The sequence below is a fragment of the Tauraco erythrolophus genome, chromosome 25 (assembly GCF_009769465.1).
Source record: "Tauraco erythrolophus isolate bTauEry1 chromosome 25, bTauEry1.pri, whole genome shotgun sequence".
Lineage (NCBI taxonomy): Eukaryota > Metazoa > Chordata > Aves > Musophagiformes > Musophagidae > Tauraco > Tauraco erythrolophus.
In genome coordinates, this window is record NC_141489.1 from 3,736,211 (window position 1) to 3,753,992 (window position 17,782).

The following is a 17,782-nucleotide window of genomic DNA, read 5'->3' on the forward strand; positions in this document are numbered from 1 at the left end:
TTGGTTCTCTGCACGTGCAAAAAACACATACGACGCAAAAAAGTGAAGTATTATTGCAAATAATTTCTGGATGAGATTGGCAAATACCTGCCCCTGCGGGCACATGAGGATGCCACAGCAGGAGCCCCAGGAAGCCAGAGGAGGCCACCAAGGCTCCACGCTTGGACCTCAGTGGTCTGGGACTTGTAGCTTTCCTGGTTTTGCCGACAAATTCACACTCTTCTTTAAGCCCCTGGGTGCTCCCAAGGGAGTTCTTTTCAACCCACTTCATTTCTGGAACTAAAATCGAAACGTGACTACACATAAAAGCAATCAAAGCCCTTCCAGCCAAAGAAAATAAAATACGGTATCGACCGTGGCTTGAAAAGAGCTTTTAAGGACAGGGAACGTTATTAGCTCGGCACTGTTTGGTAAAGCAGTTCTTCGTGTGGCCAAACGGCAACTAAATATTACAGAAGAGCAGAAGTTTTCACAATGGTGGGGATCTCCCAACGCCGTCTCCACCCAGGGAGAACGCTCACTCCCGTCTCAAAATAAACTCTGAACAAAAGTGAATGACTTTGGAGGGAGGTGGTAGAGTCACCATCCCTGGAGGTGTTTAAAAACCATGTGGATTTGGTGTTCAGCTACATGGTTTAGGAACCCTGACAGTGCAGGGGAATGGTTGGACTCGATGATCTTGAAGGTCTCTTCCAACTAGATGATTCTATGATTCTATGACTTGGAACGCCACGGCCAGGGGTTCCACAAGGTCCCTCCCAAGCCCTGCCAAGGGACCTCCTTCTTGGACTGGTAAAACATGGATTGGCTTTGTGGAGCCTGACCATGCTCTGCCAGACCTCGTGGTACCGGTAGGACGTGGACGTGTGCCCACTGGAGGAGCGGGATGGGAAACAAAACGCCTTTTTCTTACAAGGCAGGACTCGTTCCCCACCTCTCGATGGGTAAGAGCTCCGTATCGCATTCACACGTAATAAAATCAACTCTTTCACGGGTGAGTGATTTTATCGTGCCTCTCTCCTAAATGCAATTAAATTTATAGGGGCACCATCAACTCAAACAATAAACTGTTATTGACTGCTGGTACCCTTCACGCCGTGAGTGACTTGAGCTGAGAAAGAATTTGAAAAAAACCCCTCTTTTTTCACATGCTTTGCCTGTCCTGCTCCATTGCACACCCTGGCACATGGCGAGGTGCCCGTGTCGGGATCCCGTAGCTCTGTGCTCTCCGTCACTGGAGAAGGAGAAGCTCCTCCAGATGGTGACTCAGCCCATCAAGATGTAGCTTAGATGCCTCAGCTGAGTTTAAAATCAGGCAGGATGCCTCTGTGCACAGGGCAGTACCACTGATTTCCACACATCCGTGCTGTGAGAACTCTCCAGATAGCACCAACAGAAGCGCCAACACGTAAAAAGATGGGAAAACAGAAGGGCCTTGGAAGTGGTTGTAGCACCTTCAGTTATCTACAGCTCGGTGCCTTTCCTTCCTTTGGCTCTTCCCCTCTTTGTTCCCCATCCTTGGAGTGGGAGGAGAACGTTGGGTCACATCCTTTTAAAGGAGACAGATGAATCATTACGCCGATTAACCTCCAGGAATGCCCGTGTGCAGGAAAAACAGATGAGAAGGAAACGAGTGACTGTGAAACACAGCTCGAGTGTTGCTGGATGCAGCTGCACGTCAAGGAGCGCAGCAATTGCTCCATTTTATCCGTCGCCGTTCGGCCAAATTAGGAAAACCTATAATCACCCTAATACACTCAACGCATCTCAATAGCTCATCGGATTCACAATGCTGCGCTTACGGACTGGAGAAGAGCCAATGCCTCTACCTCCACTAAAATGTTGGTAGTGCAAGTTCATTCAGAGCCACCAGCTCCGTGCTGGGGAGACTCATCGGGCTGGCGACTGGGAACTGCGGCTTTCTGCTCCACATCCGAGTGCGGCTGCGCAAAGGGACCCTGTGGCCACCCCTCTCTACCTCTTTTTCACATCACAGAGGAGGAAATAACAGCAGTTGTTTGCTTGTTGATGGAAAACTCTCAGAAAACATCTGGGAAGGCTGTGAATGGAGCTGTAACTGTATTAAACCCAACCATGAACTGAAGATCCAGAAACTTCTCATGTGCCTTCTCACCGCGGCGAGAGATGAGGCTCAGCTCCCGACTGACACACGAGCCCAGGTTCCCCAGTTTGCTCCTAACTGGCTTTGCAGCTGCAGCTGGTAGGGCAGTTACCTAAATTTAATTATATGCATGACTGCGGCTGTGACGAACAAGGCAGGTACGAAGTACTCCAGACTAAAGCACGGTATTCATGAGTAACACATTCCCTCTGCAATGCTTCCCAGACCTTGGCTTTGGGCTTGTTGATAAATACTTGCAGTCACTTGTTCTGTCAACGTTAATTGCGTGCTAAAGCAGACTCCAACAGCACAAGCTTTTTTTCTTTTTCTTCTTTTTTTTTTTTCTTATTACAGCAGAGGATGGCAGTAATGATTTCTACATCAAGGAGCTCAGTGAAATGATTTGCTTTGAATTTCATCACCGCAGAGTTTATCATCAGACGTTTTTCTATTTTTAATGCAAGATTTCTTTTTGTGAAAAATGAACAGTGCTGCCAGCTCAGCTCCGGCCGCCTCTGGCTGCTCTCGCAGGCTGCCCGTGTCAGCTCCTGCAACGGCCAGGGGTGCCCGCATGGACGTGCACATATAGGTACATATAGAGACATAAAGATGAGTCTTCATCCCTGCATGCCCCTGCACAGCATGAACTGGTGCACATGTACAGCAGCTATAAGGAAGGTTAATATAAGTGAAGGCTCTATATGGGCACAAGGGGAGATGCTGGATGGATCGGAGTGGTCCCTACACATCTGCTCCCTTATTCACCCGAAGCTGAGGCACATACAGGTGTAGGCGCAGAGCAAGGTGATGCAGGGAGGTGGTACCTTGAGCACATCCCTCATCGTGTCTCGTCCCTCCTGCCACCGATGGAAGGGGACAAGGTGTCACTAATTAAATACCAGTGTGACTGAAGAGCTGTGATGGAGCATGGGGAAATGCAAAAGAAAACATTGAAAGCTCCTGGATTTGTGCTTCATCTATACTACTCTATCCTTCAGGCTAAGTAAAAGAGATTTAAAAGGGTGTAGAATTACTGTAGTACTCAGGCATTGCCCTACCAGAGTAACAGACAGGAAAAAAATAAGTGAGAATCAGTCCCGGTTACTTCTGACCCTACCGAAGTCCAAATTCCCTGATTTACACCCACATCTCCCTTCTTCCAGCTAATCCCATGAAACCAGTCCGAAATGCAGAGATTTGACACTGTGCCCAGCGAATCTGGTCTTCCAAAAGATGTCTATTCATATTTTATTCAGCTCTGCGGAGCGTAATTTTCTAACTCCAGCACAGAGAGTAACGTCTGTTCCGACAAAGCCGCCTCCTCGTTCCGAAGGCTGCGGAAAGGCCGCGCTCAGCTCCACGAGCTCCTCTTGAAGGATCATTTAATCACCAAAATCGATTTATTGATTTTTGTAACATAGTTTCCCTCTGATGTTATAATAATCGCGAATTAACTTGGAAGGAATTAACGTTATACAAGAAAATTCAAACAAAACGGGGAACGCTCTTAAGCACGCGATATTTCTTTCCTACAGCATTAAACACTGGTTTCATTTGCTGAGCTAACTGGGACAGCCAAGTTCACAGCCAAGAAAAATCTTTCCATCCCTCGGGTCAGATCTTGCTGCAGCGAGAAGCTATGGAGCGTCTGATCAAAACCCACCACCCTGCCTAGACGCAACCGAGGACACAGCAGCGGTGCGCTACCAATTCCAACTGCTTTAGGAAATTGCAGACACGTTTCTCAATGAGCAGGACAAGGAACCTATGCCAGGATGGTTGCTGCTTGCTTTCATCACCCAACACTTGCCTTATTTGCACTGACCCACTCATACCATAATCATGATCAGCTGTTCATTACACAGAGGAACATCTAATGGCCTCAACCATAAACTAGAAATCCATCATTCTGGGTAGAAAACATGAGATTTCCAGGCTAAAATGGGCTACAAATGATGATATGTTCAGCTCTGGGGTCCCCAACACAAGAAGGACATGGAACTGTTGGAGCGGGGCCAGAGGAAGCCACCAAGATGATCCAAGAGCTGGAGCACCTCTGTATGGAGACAGGCTGAGAGTTGGGGCTGTTCAGTCTGGAGAAGAGAAGGCTCTGGGGAGACCTTCCAGCACCTAAAGGGGCTGCAAGAAAGCTGGAGAGGGGCTTTGGACAAGGGCGTGGAGTGACAGGATAAGGGGCAATGAATTTAAACTGAAAGAGGGGAGATTTCCATGAGATCTAAGGAAATTTTTTTTCCCTCTGAGGGTGCTGAGGCACTGGCACAGGTTGCCCAGAGAAGCTGTGTCTGCCCCATCCCTGGAAGTGTTCAAGGCCAGGCTGGATGGGGCTTTGGGCAACCTGGTGTAGTGGGGGGTGTCCCTGCCCATGGCAGGGGGGTTGGAACTGGATGATCTCCGAGGTCCCTTCCCACCCAAACCGTTCTATGATTCTATGATCTAAGCTGACCTTTCCACAGTACAGATGATAAGGCTCAACCCATACGGTTCGACCTGCACATCAAGTCCAGCCCAGATCAGGCTCAATCCATGTGTCAATAGATCCATGAGCCATAGACTTGCATACCAAGTCCAGCACCACTGTTTCAAGGAAGCAGGTCTCTTAGAAAGACACCTGATCGTAATTTAATATTTCAACCATGATGTTATTGCCGCCAAGCAGAAGTGCTAGACTGACTATTGCTGGTTTACAAGAGACAAAGCACTGCACAAAAAAATCCATACCCAGACATCATCCTAACTCTCAGTGCTTCGTTACCGCTCCCCGTGGCCTCGTGTAGTCTAAGCAGTAAAAGCAGCAAAGCCGTGATTTGTGTACAGGAGAGCTCAAGAACTGCACAAACCACTCTGTGAGTGTTTGAAAAGCTGAAATGGAATCACTTAACAGCATCTGGCCTATCCTTAGGAGCAATTTTAATTTAAGTAGCAGCATCTTGGTGATGGAGGACTTAAAAGTTTCTGACATCTCATAAAATCAATAGGCTCACTGGATGTTTCTTCATCGCCAGGGTGTGACTGAACACCAGTAAACCCAGTACCATCTGCACAGTCCCAATCGTGGTCACATCTAGAGGCCGTGCCCCACGTTCTTGGCTCCAGGAAGGCAGGGAAGGCTGATGGAGCGTGCGTGAGATGCAGCCAGGAGAGGAACAAACAGCAGTTAACAAGATCTGCAGTGTTAAAAGATGCTTTAGAGCATCTTGTGCTTAAAGACTCCTAATTTTGAATGAGCTGGAAAGCTCCTCTGACGTGGTGTTAACAGCATCCACAACCGTATCCTTCAGGAAGAAAGTTCATTCAAGTAACTTTGAGAGATGCAGCAGCAATGACCTCACTTGTCGGAGTGCAGATCCTTGAAGAGACTGCACGAAGAAAATCCTGTGTAAATAGAGACTGGAGCTCTAAAGTTAGGCCTCAAGGGCAGAATGCCCTTGAAGTTAAGGATAAGAAAACTATGCAGTATGATAAGGGAGTAGTGTTTGCTTAGAGCAGAGCTTCGCTAGGCGGGTACCTGTTTGAAATAAGCTGTTAAATATGACAAGCATATGTATCATCCAATAATGGTGTAGAAAAGGTGTGGTCTCAGGATTATTGGCAAATACTGTCTATATAAGCAATAAGAACTGCGCAATAAACGAGACTTCCTGCAGCTAACTCATATTGAGTCGTCTCAGTACTTCTCCAAATCCCTTCTCCGCCTTATGGCGCCCGAACAGGGACGGGAAAAAATGAGCTGGACTCATCGTTTCACTCGGGACATTTATTACTTGTTTTGAACGAGTGTTATTTTAGCGGAGAAGGGACGGCGACCTCAGGCGGCCCATCGGGGAAAGCCGGGCGGATCTACCCAGGCGGCCTATACAGGAAAGCCGACGATCCGCAGGATCCATTAAGGCGGCCCATCGGGGAAAGCCGTGCAGATCTACATACAGGCGGCCTATAGGGGAAAGCCGGAAGATCTGTAGGATCCACTGTCGCGGTAAGACGATGGAACGGGACGTTGCATTGTCGTTGTTGGGAAGCTTCTTCGAGAAGCGTGGATTAAAACTTGGAAAAAGATATTGGCCCCCCCTGATTGCAGGGGGGTATGCAAAAGATATTATCGGGAAACATGAAGAATTAGGAACCAAAGGAAAGAAGAAGTAAGCGACTGAAGAAAAAAAAAATAAGCGACAACTGCCTCAACAGGAGGAGGTAAGCGACTGGGAACAATGGGAAGCATGGCTTTAACAGAACATAAGTCTGTAGTTAAAGTGCTGACAAAGTGCTAGAGAAACCAGCACTATTAACAGTTCTGACTTGATAAAACTCCCGGTACTCCTGGTTTGGGTATCAGCCCATGTACCGGAGGCAAGCTCTTCAAATATATACATGACAAGGACTTGGGACACTATAGACGTTAAACTTTGGCGTGCAGCCACCTGTGGGGATGCTGCTGGCCTGGAAAAGTCATCATCGAATCTTTTGATCCAGGGCCCCGAACGAAAGACAGACTTATTGCTTTCCCCTCTTCCAACGAAGTCGGTACACCGGCACCCCCGCGCCGCACCGCCCACCGCGCCCGGCGGCGCCCCGGGAACGCCGCTGCTGCTGCCGGCCGGGGCCGCGGGCGGCGTTTGCCTCGGCGCTGCCGCCCGTGCGCGGAGCGAGCCGCGGCTGGACGGGACGGAGACGCGCGGCGGGCCCCGCTGCGCCGGTTCGTTCGCAGCTGATGGTCCCTCGGCGGGAGGGGGCGGCGGCGGTTACGGAGCGCGAGCGGCCGGAGCTGCGACAACAACAACAACAACGACAACAAGGGGGGGCCGGCACAGGGCCGCTGGGTCGTCATCGCCACCCTGCCCCCCCGCCCGGCTGAGGCGAGGGAGGGCTGACACCCCACTTCCCCCCCCCCCACCCCCCCCCCGCGCCGCTGCTGCCCCCCCACCCGCCGGCCGCGCCTGGCGAGCGGCCGCTTGGCCCCGCCCCCCCGCCCGGCTGAGGCCCGCGGCCCGGGTTGTACCGAGAGAGCACATCGTAACTTGGATCGTCTCGATCGGCATCGCGGGAAATAACTAATCCTCTTCTGTTCCAGCAATTTGAACAGTTAATATCAGTGTTGCAAAACCGTAAACATGCACATTCCATGGTACATCTGCGAGCGCACACCACGCTTCCAGGGTCTATAGCAGAAGGGAACAGGCGAGCTGAGCCTCTCACGAGTGCAGCTCTGGTACCAAACTCGCTCATGCAGGCAAACATCTTGCATGACTTCTACCATCAGAATGCTAACGCCATTAGGTGACAATTTGGTATAACAACAGAGCAAGCCCGCTCAATCGTACAATTGTGTAGTACCTGTCAAAATACGATCGTGCCACCAGTGAATGGTGTTAATCCTCGTGGTTTACGCTCGCAGGAACTTTTGGCATACACTTCGTATCAGACATATGTATTTTTGTCATCATAAGATATTGAGCATGTTATTGGTATTCCTTACAATCCTACTGGGCAACTGATCATAGAATACACACATGGTACTTTGGAGAATATGCTTTTAAAACAGGAATGATGGGGAAATCTCCCAATGAAACAATAGCTAAAGTGTTATAGGTGTTAAATCTCTTAAATCAAGAGCTAAATATTTTGGGATGAATAAAATGTCACTCATGTCAAAATCAGGCACAGGCAGGGTTACAGCAAATAGCTCTCCAACAACTGACTGAATTGGCTAAGAGAGCATTAAGACGTGTCCCTGATTTTGGGGACAGGGGAGGCTTCCTCTGCTTCCATTCGGCAGGGAGCACAGGAACCTTATGAGCATTTCCTTGATCAACTACAAATGGCAGTTCAGAGATAAACAGAAAATCCGGCTACTGCAGATGTGTTGGTATTCCAGTTAGCCATTGAAAATGCTAACACAGACTGCCAACAAGCTCTTGATCTTATCGGAAATCGGAAAAAAAAAAAAAAAAAAAAAAAAAAAAAAAAAAAAAAAAAAAAAAAAAAAAAAAAAAAAAAAAAAGCAGCCAAACAAACAAACAAAACACCAAAATGCTAGTAACTGCTTCTGCAGGGCTATAATAGAGCTTAGGAGGGTATTCCTTCGCATATAAGGGGATATCCATGTACTATAGGGACTTCAAGAATGTATTTCCCTAACACCACCATGAACTTAAGTCATAGACACACCCAGAATAGCTGCAGCACGCACGCTTATGATAGCTAGTGCGATTCCAGAGCAGAATTTTGGGAACCAGCTAAAATCATTGCAGCTTCAATATTTGCACCAGGAGTTGGAGTGGCACAGGCGTTAACTATACTGAGTAAGTTGGGTTGTTGGCTTGCAAAACAAATTAATGCTACAGCTTCTGCTTTATCAATGTTCTTAATTGACAGGATGGTTAAAATCTTTAGTAAAGCAGGCATTATATTGCTAGTAGTTCTTTTATGCATAGTAATAATCACCCCCTGCCTATTGTCACGCTCCCAGCGAACGGTACAGAGTACGGTTCATCAAGTAATGGTCATAGAAAAACAAAAAAGGGGAATTGTGGCATCATACACACAGCTACAGTTGAGGTTTCACCTTGATGATTTAAGCCTGTGCTCTTTTCTGAAGTTGGAAAACACCGATAACAAGGATGAGAAAGAAAAGGGAGTGTGAACAGCTGGTGCAGGGAGTGTGAGAAGCTGACATGGGAGTTTGGGAAGTTGATATAGAGTGTATGAGAAAATGATGTTTAGTTTAGCAAGTAAAAAATAGCTCCTTTTTAGGCATAGCCAATAGTAAAGTTAAAATAGGTGCGTGCACTATTGTTTGTAATCAATCACAGCTGGGTAAGGGGCGCGTGGACACATCGTGGCTAGAGTAATAATCTGTAAAAGCTGCCTGTATAACAACAATAAAGGCCACTCTGCTATCACAAAAGAATTTTGGACACAGACAGTCACAGCTGCACAGCCTCCTTTAACAGTAATCATTAATGGGAAGGCTTTTCTGGCCTAGTTTACACAGGGGCTGATGTATCTATAGTGAAAAATCCTGACTGGCCGCCCTCTCGGCCTCTGATACAAGCCCTGGCAGCTGTGATCAGAGTAGGTGGAACACAGATCCCACAGCAGAGTGCACAGACCTTGTTAGCAGTAGGCCCAGGTAACAAACAAGCTATTTTGAAACCATATGTTTTTGATGTCCCATATACATTATGAGGTCGGGCTTTGTTGAATCACTGGAATGTGAGGCTAACCTCAAATTTTTAGCACACGTCACTGATGTCCAGCCCTGACTCAAGCTGGCAAGCCGGTCTGGGTCGATCAGTGGCCATTAAAAGGTGAGCGGCTGGAGTGAGCTCAAAAATTAGTCGACGAACAGCTCAAATTAGGACATATAATTCTCTCCACTAGCCCATAGAATACTCCAAAATTTGTTATCTCAAAGAAATCAGGAAAGTGGAGATTTATGTTAAAAGATTTAAGAGCTATTAATGCAATCATTTCACCAATGGGTGCTTTACAACCGGGTGTACCAAATCCTACTATGATTCCAGAATGTTAGCATTTGATGGTGATTGATTTAAAAGATTGGGTTATTTCACCTTTTTACTTTTTTTATTTATTTACACCCTAACGATTGTCCTAGATTTGCCTTTTCAGTTCCAGTGCTTAACAATGAACGACCCACGCAACAATATCATTGGATTGTACTGCTTCAAGGAATGATGAATAATCCTACAGTTTGTCAATTGGTGGTAGATGATGCTCTCTGTCAGGTCAGACAGCAGATCAGGCTCAGCAGATTGCAGGTGCCTGCCCTGACCGTCAACATATTGTGCCTTCAAATACTCCAGCAGGAGTAAATCTAACAGGTTTATGTGCCAATGAATTATGGCAAACTGATATTACTTATATTCAATCGTTTCTTCGATCTAAATATGTACATATACCTGTTGATATATTTTCTGCCTTTGTTGTTGCTACTGCTCACACTGGAGAAAACCATGGGAGTACCAAGGAAAATTGGGACAGACAGTGATCCAGTATGGTGCCTTTTTACAGGATTGGGGAGTGACTCACACTACCAGTATCCCTCATTCACCTATGGGACAAGCTGTTATTGAACAAACTCATTTAACGTTAAAACAAATGCTTGATAAAAAAAAAAAAAAAAAAAAAAAAAAAAAAAAAAAAAAAAAAAGGGGCAGTCTTCCATATATTTCCCCACAAGAGTTAAATTTATTAGGATAAAATTTGTAGGTTGTGCCAGCAACAACCACGCTACACAAACATGTGTTGTTTTAATCTAAGTGACCATAGTGAGTCCATCCACAAACAACTGCAATGGCTTGGAGAGCATTCGGGGAGAATTGTGGTGGAGGATTGTATATTGATATGTAAACTGTCTTTATGTTTCTTATGATTTAGTATATTACGTGTGTGAAAGTTGCTTGTATATGCTTTGTGTCTTTTCTCCGATCGGAAGGTGTATGGATTCACCCGTAGCTACTGGAAGGAAAAGCATTAACTGGTACCGAATTAATGACAGAAGAATTACAAACTAGACTTAGTTGTGAGCACGTAACTTTGAAAAGAGAAGCTAGGAGGATTGTTATTGAACAACATGTTGCGATTTGCAAAATCCGCTGTTGGCCAGCAGAGCACATACTGGGCAGCCTTGTCGCACGCACTGGCCACGCGTGCGGCAACGCCGTATCAGTACCTATTTCATAGACTCTGCTGAGGGTGTAAAAGGGATGGCTCAGGGCGGAGCGGAAAGAGGCTGCAGAGCACACTGTGTGGATAAACAGGGGACGCCCTGAAGGTGCCGTGCCTGCCTCTCTTCTCTGCGATGACCCTGCCGACTGACACCCTCCTGCTCAGTGGAATCTTGGGCATAGCGGAAATAGTAAAGCCCTCAGAAAGGGAAGTAGTATGCTAGAAACTGCTTTGCAAGGCTGTACCAAAACAACATGCTAGTAACTGGGGTTGACGGTCTCGTGCACAGGGTTTTCTTCGTGCAAGAAAAGAAAGGGGGATTTGTCGGAGTGCAGATCCTTGAAGAGACTGCACGAAGAAAATCCTGTGTAAATAGAGACTGGAGCTCTAAAGTTAGGCCTCAAGGGCAGAATGCCCTTGAAGTTAAGGATAAGAAAACTATGCAGTATGATAAGGGAGTAGTGTTTGCTTAGAGCAGAGCTTCGCTAGGCGGGTACCTGTTTGAAATAAGCTGTTAAATATGACAAGCATATGTATCATCCAATAATGGTGTAGAAAAGGTGTGGTCTCAGGATTATTGGCAAATACTGTCTATATAAGCAATAAGAACTGCGCAATAAACGAGACTTCCTGCAGCTAACTCATATTGAGTCGTCTCAGTACTTCTCCAAATCCCTTCTCCGCACTCACTGACACGGCTCAGCTGAAACTGAACCAACACTGCAGACCTGCTTGCAATCCCAGTCTCATTTTTATTTCTCAAGGCCATCTGTTAAAAATTCCATCGGTACTTACTGTGCTGCACCCACATTTTATCAGGGATGGGGAGTGCACACCTCAGGTGATGTTACAGACTTGGCTATCACAGAGAGAGGGTTGGTCTGTAGTTTATCTGGGATAACAGAGCTGCATCCGTGTCAGGAGCTGATCCTGGAGAACCTCTACGCTACACGACACAACAGCAGTCGGGCACTGGGAACCACCAAGAGAAGCGGCAAAGAGGAAAACCAGACAACTGGGATGGCACCCTTCAGATTTAAGGTAACAAAACATACTTCCAACAATTTAAAAATACAGAACAAAGAAGGAAGGATAAAGGAGAGAATAAAGCTTTTCCAAACGCTTACAGGCCCTGACTTACTGAGATCTAAAAAACCAGATCCAGAGAGTAAAGATGCAATTCCCTTGTCTCCATCCAGTTCAGGAGGCTTTTCAGAAAACCTGCCGCTTGCCAGGAACGGATTATTTTCTATTCAGCGGAAAAAAGTGTCGTCCAAGAGCAGTGTGAAAACACTGCTGGCATATTTAATAAATATGTTGGATGGGTCAAATGACTAAGAGGACCTCTCGGTAAGCTCTGTGGTGACTGCACAGTTAACACACAGAGAAGATCTCAGAAGGCAAACGGTGGTATGCTGTCTGTTCTCATTCAACCTGACGTCATCTACAACACACAGGATTGTAAAAGAACGGGGAATGTGATTTGGAAGTGCTTTACTGCTGCTTTGACCAGGAGTAAATGAACATGTAAGAAGCAAGATGGAACAAAGTCAGAGCTACTCTCCAGTGAACCGCCAGAAGATGGCTCTGCTCCGTAAGAGGGTCTTAAGATTTAAGGAACGAAATGCTTCTGCTCATTGCAGGGGGGCTGGACTGGACGACCTTTAAAGGTCCCTTCCAACCCAAACTATTCTATGATTCTATGAAACAGCAGAAACAAATGAAACATTTCTTTCTTTGGTCAGCATTGATATTGCCTCTGATTAACTCCACTTCTCTCTTCTTGGTGGCTCTGTGCCACAGAATGGATTACTCTGTGAATATTTTCTTCCGTTCAGATGTGACACAGCATACAGAAGTTTATAGTCCAGAAAAAAAAAGAAGAAGAAAAGATTTTATGAGGACAGTAACTCAAGACACTAAATATATTCCAAAACCTCTCTGCATCTGAATGCTTAGGTTGCATGTCTAATGAGCCAGTGAAAACAAGCTGCTCTACTGATGTCCTTTATGGTGGTAGCAATCACATCTGCTCTCCATCTCATCTGTCATGATTTATAATCTGTCTCCCATTTCTCCTCTTCTCTTCCAACTGACGCTGCAGCTGCAGCCCTGCTCAAATTTCAGAGGAAAAACCTGCAGCTTAAGCCACTTGGCGAGACATGGAGCCACAACGTGAACGAGTTCAGGCTTCCTTCTCTTCTGCGTGTGCCCTGTCCTGAACCCCGCATGACACAGGCGTTGGCTCGTGATGCTCATGGCAGTCCTGTTACGGCTGCCCAACCTGCTACCAATGGCTTTGACAAGTATTTTTTTTAGCTCTGTATTTCTGCATGAGATTAGAGTTAATCTCGAGAGATGCTGGCGACGTGGGTACTTGCATAAAGTTAAGTTTCCTACATTGATTTTGTTGAGCTGTTGCCCATTCTTTGTACGTTTCAAAAGGTACTTGGTTGCGAGTCATGGAATCAGAACACTTTATTCTGGAAGTCATATGGGAAGCCTGAAAGTTGTATTCTCAGAGTCAGCACCCCATCAGGTCTGTACCATTGGGGAACAGATTGTCTTTGCCCCTCCAATTAACTGGAGGACGTTATGATGGATTCATCTTTGTGATTCAAAAACATGGCACTCACTACGCTCTGCTTGAGGAGCAAATTAAAAGAGCAAGAAACACTGTTCTGTCGCTCTTACGCTGTGGGTATAGACAAAGCCCTGTCCCAAATCACAGCTAAGCCACCGCTTCTGCCACGCTCCACGCTCTGGCCAAAATTAGAGCTGTGAAAATGATCTTCAACCACCAGATCCCGTGGTGATTTGGTAATTAATTACACTAATTCAGCGCAGGCCTTGCACAAGGGCAGACGACCAGAGAGCAGGCTGGGCAAGGAAAAAACCTGACCTGATGTATTCTGGTGACACGCGGCATCCAGCCCACAGCTGGAGATGGCAAAATGACAAATTACAACAGATCCCTCCTGGTTCTGCTGATGCACTGAGTGCTGGTGCGTACCTGTACCTGGGGGCACTCAGAAAAGCCCAGCGTGAGCTACGATATGCAGAGAGGTAAAAGCTCAGCACTCTGGAGCCACGAAAAACACATTAAGAGAGGTAATTCCAATGGTAAAGCGATGCTAAATAACAACGGAAGCAGCTCAGTGCCCTGCTGCACCGCGTGAGCCGTGGCTGCCACCGGCTGCCAGCCCATTCTTTCACCCCCGTCCTCGCAAGGTGCCAGCGGGCACGGTGTTATTTTTCATTTTCTGCCTAAGTACAACACACAGGATTCAAACAAATCCTAAACCTGTTGTTTTGCCTCAGCTTGAATCCAAACAGCGCCTTTGCGTCGCGGAGTAAAAGCCATCCCGCATGAACGCGGAGAAAACCCTGCAGGCATGGCCTGAGTTTTGGTGAATACTTGAGCATTTCGGCTAACAATAAAGCAGAGCTTATTTTAAGAGCTTTTCAGAATCTTAAAAGAGGAAGAAAGTCAACTCGTCCATGCATCGTAATGACAAAGTGACCTATGTACGAAGGAACCAACTGTGGATAATTTTTAAGAAACTAATGCGTAATATAAGCACCCACCCCCCATTTTAAGTTGTTTGTTGTATCCCTGAATTTTTATAAATACCACTTTCACCAAATTCCTTTCCTTCAAACTTTCTAAATTAATTATCTTTTGACTGGGGATTGTTATTTGCCAATCAGATTAAGTGTTGCATCAAAATGCAAAAAAACCCCAAACCCCTTATATTTTTCTAATGTATACACTCTATCGTTTTGCTGGGTAAATGTACAAAAACATCGATTTGGGATAGAAAAATTCTCCACTTGCAGCATGTCTCCTGAGAGAAAAGGGAAAATGTTCAATACCTACACTGGATTGTATTAAAAGACAGCTCGGCCAGAAACCATGGCAACTCGGCGCGTTGGCAGAGACGCACACTTCTGTTTGGATCGCTCTGCACGCTGATCCAGCCCTTCATCTGGGCTTCAGGGACATGGACAGGGCTGGTCCCTGCATGTGGAAGAGGAAGGAAGAGATCAGATGTTCTCAACCTCAACAATGGAGGCAACAGTACTTCTTGATATTTTTTTTTTCGTGATATCCGTGATTATTAGGTATCTTCTAATGAAGTCAACGAGCAGGAGCTGCTTGATAAAGTCTGGGTGCGCTGGAGAGAACATCTGTTGCGGAGTATCGATTCCTCACGCAGTATTTCCAAGCTTGGGCTCCAGAGCCAGATCAGCCCAGTGGTGCCAACGCTGAACAAGGCACCAGCACCTTGATTCTGAGATGCACCAAATGCCTCCCGGGTCCCTCTCCATACCTGAGCATTCAGCTCTTCTGCAAACCCGGCCACCGATGTTCGGGATTTCAGACTAACACCGCATCTGCAGCGCCCATGAGGACAGCTCTGCATCCCCACGCAGTGAAAACATCCTATACGCAGCACAACACTCTTCCAAAGTTCTCTACCAGGACACTCTCCTCCATCGTCACGCTGGTGATTCCTGTCCTCACCGCTCTCGCTCTTCTTATGGAATGAATGAGCTTCCAGAGCTCACCAAGCAGAAGCAAGTCTACACCGAACGCACCACCTCTGCAGCTTCCCGTCTTCTCCAAGTTCCATCCCGGTGCTGGTCACCTCCCTGGAAGCAGCATGTCCACGGCTGAGCGAGTTGCCCTGGGCTGCCCTCCAGGCAGTGGAGGGGACGGGCTGTGGCATTTGGCTCATCCAAGTCAACAGCTAACACAGGCCAGGTGAATTGCTCCAAGTATTAAAGGAGATCAGAGTGGCTGCCCAAGGAACAGACACGTGGATTGCAAGCATCTAAAATTAGGTGAGACGAATTCAAGGCAGAGGTGAAGGGCTTGAGGTGAAGATCTAAATCATAGAATCATAGAATCATCTGGTTGGAAGAGACCTTCAAGATCATCGAGTCCAACTGTTCACCCTGCACTGTCAGGGTCCCTAAACCATGTTCCTCAACACCAAATCCACATGGTTTTTAAACACCTCCAGGGATGGGGACTCCACCACCTCCCTGGCAGCCTGTTCCAATACCTCACAACCCTCTCTGTAAAGAAATTTTTCCTGATATCTAACCTAAATTTTCCCTGGTGCAACTTGAGGCCATTCCTTCTTGTCCTGTCATTCATAACATGGGAGAAGAGACCGACCCCCATCTCCCTACAACTTCCTTTCAGGTAATTGTAGAGAGCGATAAGGTCCCCCTGAGCCTCCTCTTCTCCAGACTGACCAGTCCCAGCTCCCTCAGCCGCTCCTCATAGGACAAGTTCTCTAAACCCTTCACTAGTTTTGTTGCTCCATTTTGCTACGGTCCCACGGACGCTGGCAAGTTCCCCGAGCAGTGCAGACAAAAACCCTGTGTCTACCCTGCTCCAGGCCGAGCGGTGGCAGTAGGGGACATACCACCAGCATCCACAACGCTGGGTGGTCCAGTGCCACCCTGAGAAGCAAAAGCCCAAATTATGACAGTCATATGCGCCAACAGCATAGAGGGTATCTTTTTCCTTCCTTAGTTTTCCTGTACAAGAAAAGAAAATCTGTGAATCTGCCTCAAAACCCCATGTATTGGTTAGAAGAGCAGCCGGATTCCTCTCATAGAATCATAGAATCGTTAGGGCTGGAAGGGACCTTCAAAGGTCATCTAGTCCAACCCCCCTGCAAGGAACAGGGATATCTCCAACTAGATCAGGTTGCTCAGGGCCTCATCCAACCGGGCCTTGAACGTCTCCAGGGATGGAGCATCCACCACCTCTCTGGGCAACCTGTTCCAGCGTTCTACAACTCTCATGGTAAAAAATTTTTTCCTAATATCCAACCTGAATCTACCTCCCTCTATTTTAAAACCATTACCCCTTGTCCTATCACAACAGGCCCTCCTGAACAGCCTCTCCCCATCTTTCTTGTAGGCCCCCTTGAGGTACTGGAAGACCGCTATAAGGTCACCCCGGAGCCTCCTCTTCTCCAGGCTGAACAGCCCCAACTCTTTCAGCCTGTCCTCATAGGAAAGGTGCTCCAGCCCTCTTATCATCTTCGTGGCCCTCCTCTGGACCCTCTCCAACTGGTCCATGTCCTTCTTATGTTGGGGACTCCAGAACTGGACGCAATACTCCAAGTGAGGTCTCACGAGGGCAGAGTAGAGGGGGAGAATCACCTCCCTCGACCTGCTGGCCACGCTCCTCTTGATGCAGCCCAGGACGCGGTTGGCCTTCTGGGCCGCAAGAGCTCATCCAGTTTTACTTGTCAATACTGAAGACATCTCCTGGTGAGCCCGTCCCCACGAGCTCCCTTCAAAAATCAAAAGGAGGAGATGCTTCCCAGGCACTCTTCATCTGACCTGTTTTAGCCTTTTAGCTCATGCTGAAATGAATCATTCTTATTTCTCTCCTCTGACTATAAAGCAAGTCTAGACAAGCAACTCAGATGTTGATACTTAAATCTGGATAAAGTAATTTCACTTCTGGGGTCCCTCTCTGCCTACAGCTCTCTTATTGCCTTGCCAGGGCAAATCACTTCATTTCTGTCTCTCTCGCAGCCCCTTCAGCGGCAGCACAGAGCTAAAAACATTTTATTAGCGTTGAAAAGCACGGAAAATAATTGCATGGAAGTTTCTGATTAAGTCTAGGCAGAGAACAGCACAGCATTACAGCTGAATTTAGGTTAAGAAATACAAGCGTAAGAGTGAACGTGCAATAATAACCACTTTCTCCGTGCACCAGTCACAAAGGATTGAGGCTTTCCCTAAAACGTTTTATGTTTTTTGTCAACTAAGACACTTGCTTAACAGCGTCGCAGTGACAGGCTGGGGAGGCCATTACTGCAATGCGGGTTAAACGCTCTGACAAACGTGGTTTTGGTGCCTTGTTACGAACCAACAGTGGACACCAGGGGGGTTCCCCCGCGGGACAGCCTGCAGCCC

At 47.0% G+C, this 17,782-nt stretch overlaps 1 protein-coding gene across 5 annotated transcripts in view; it reads right to left on the bottom strand.

Moving 5' to 3' along the window:
- Positions 1 to 17,782, bottom strand: part of TANC2 (tetratricopeptide repeat, ankyrin repeat and coiled-coil containing 2) — a 218,346-nt gene that overhangs the window by 32,541 nt on the left and 168,023 nt on the right. The window lies entirely within an intron of this gene.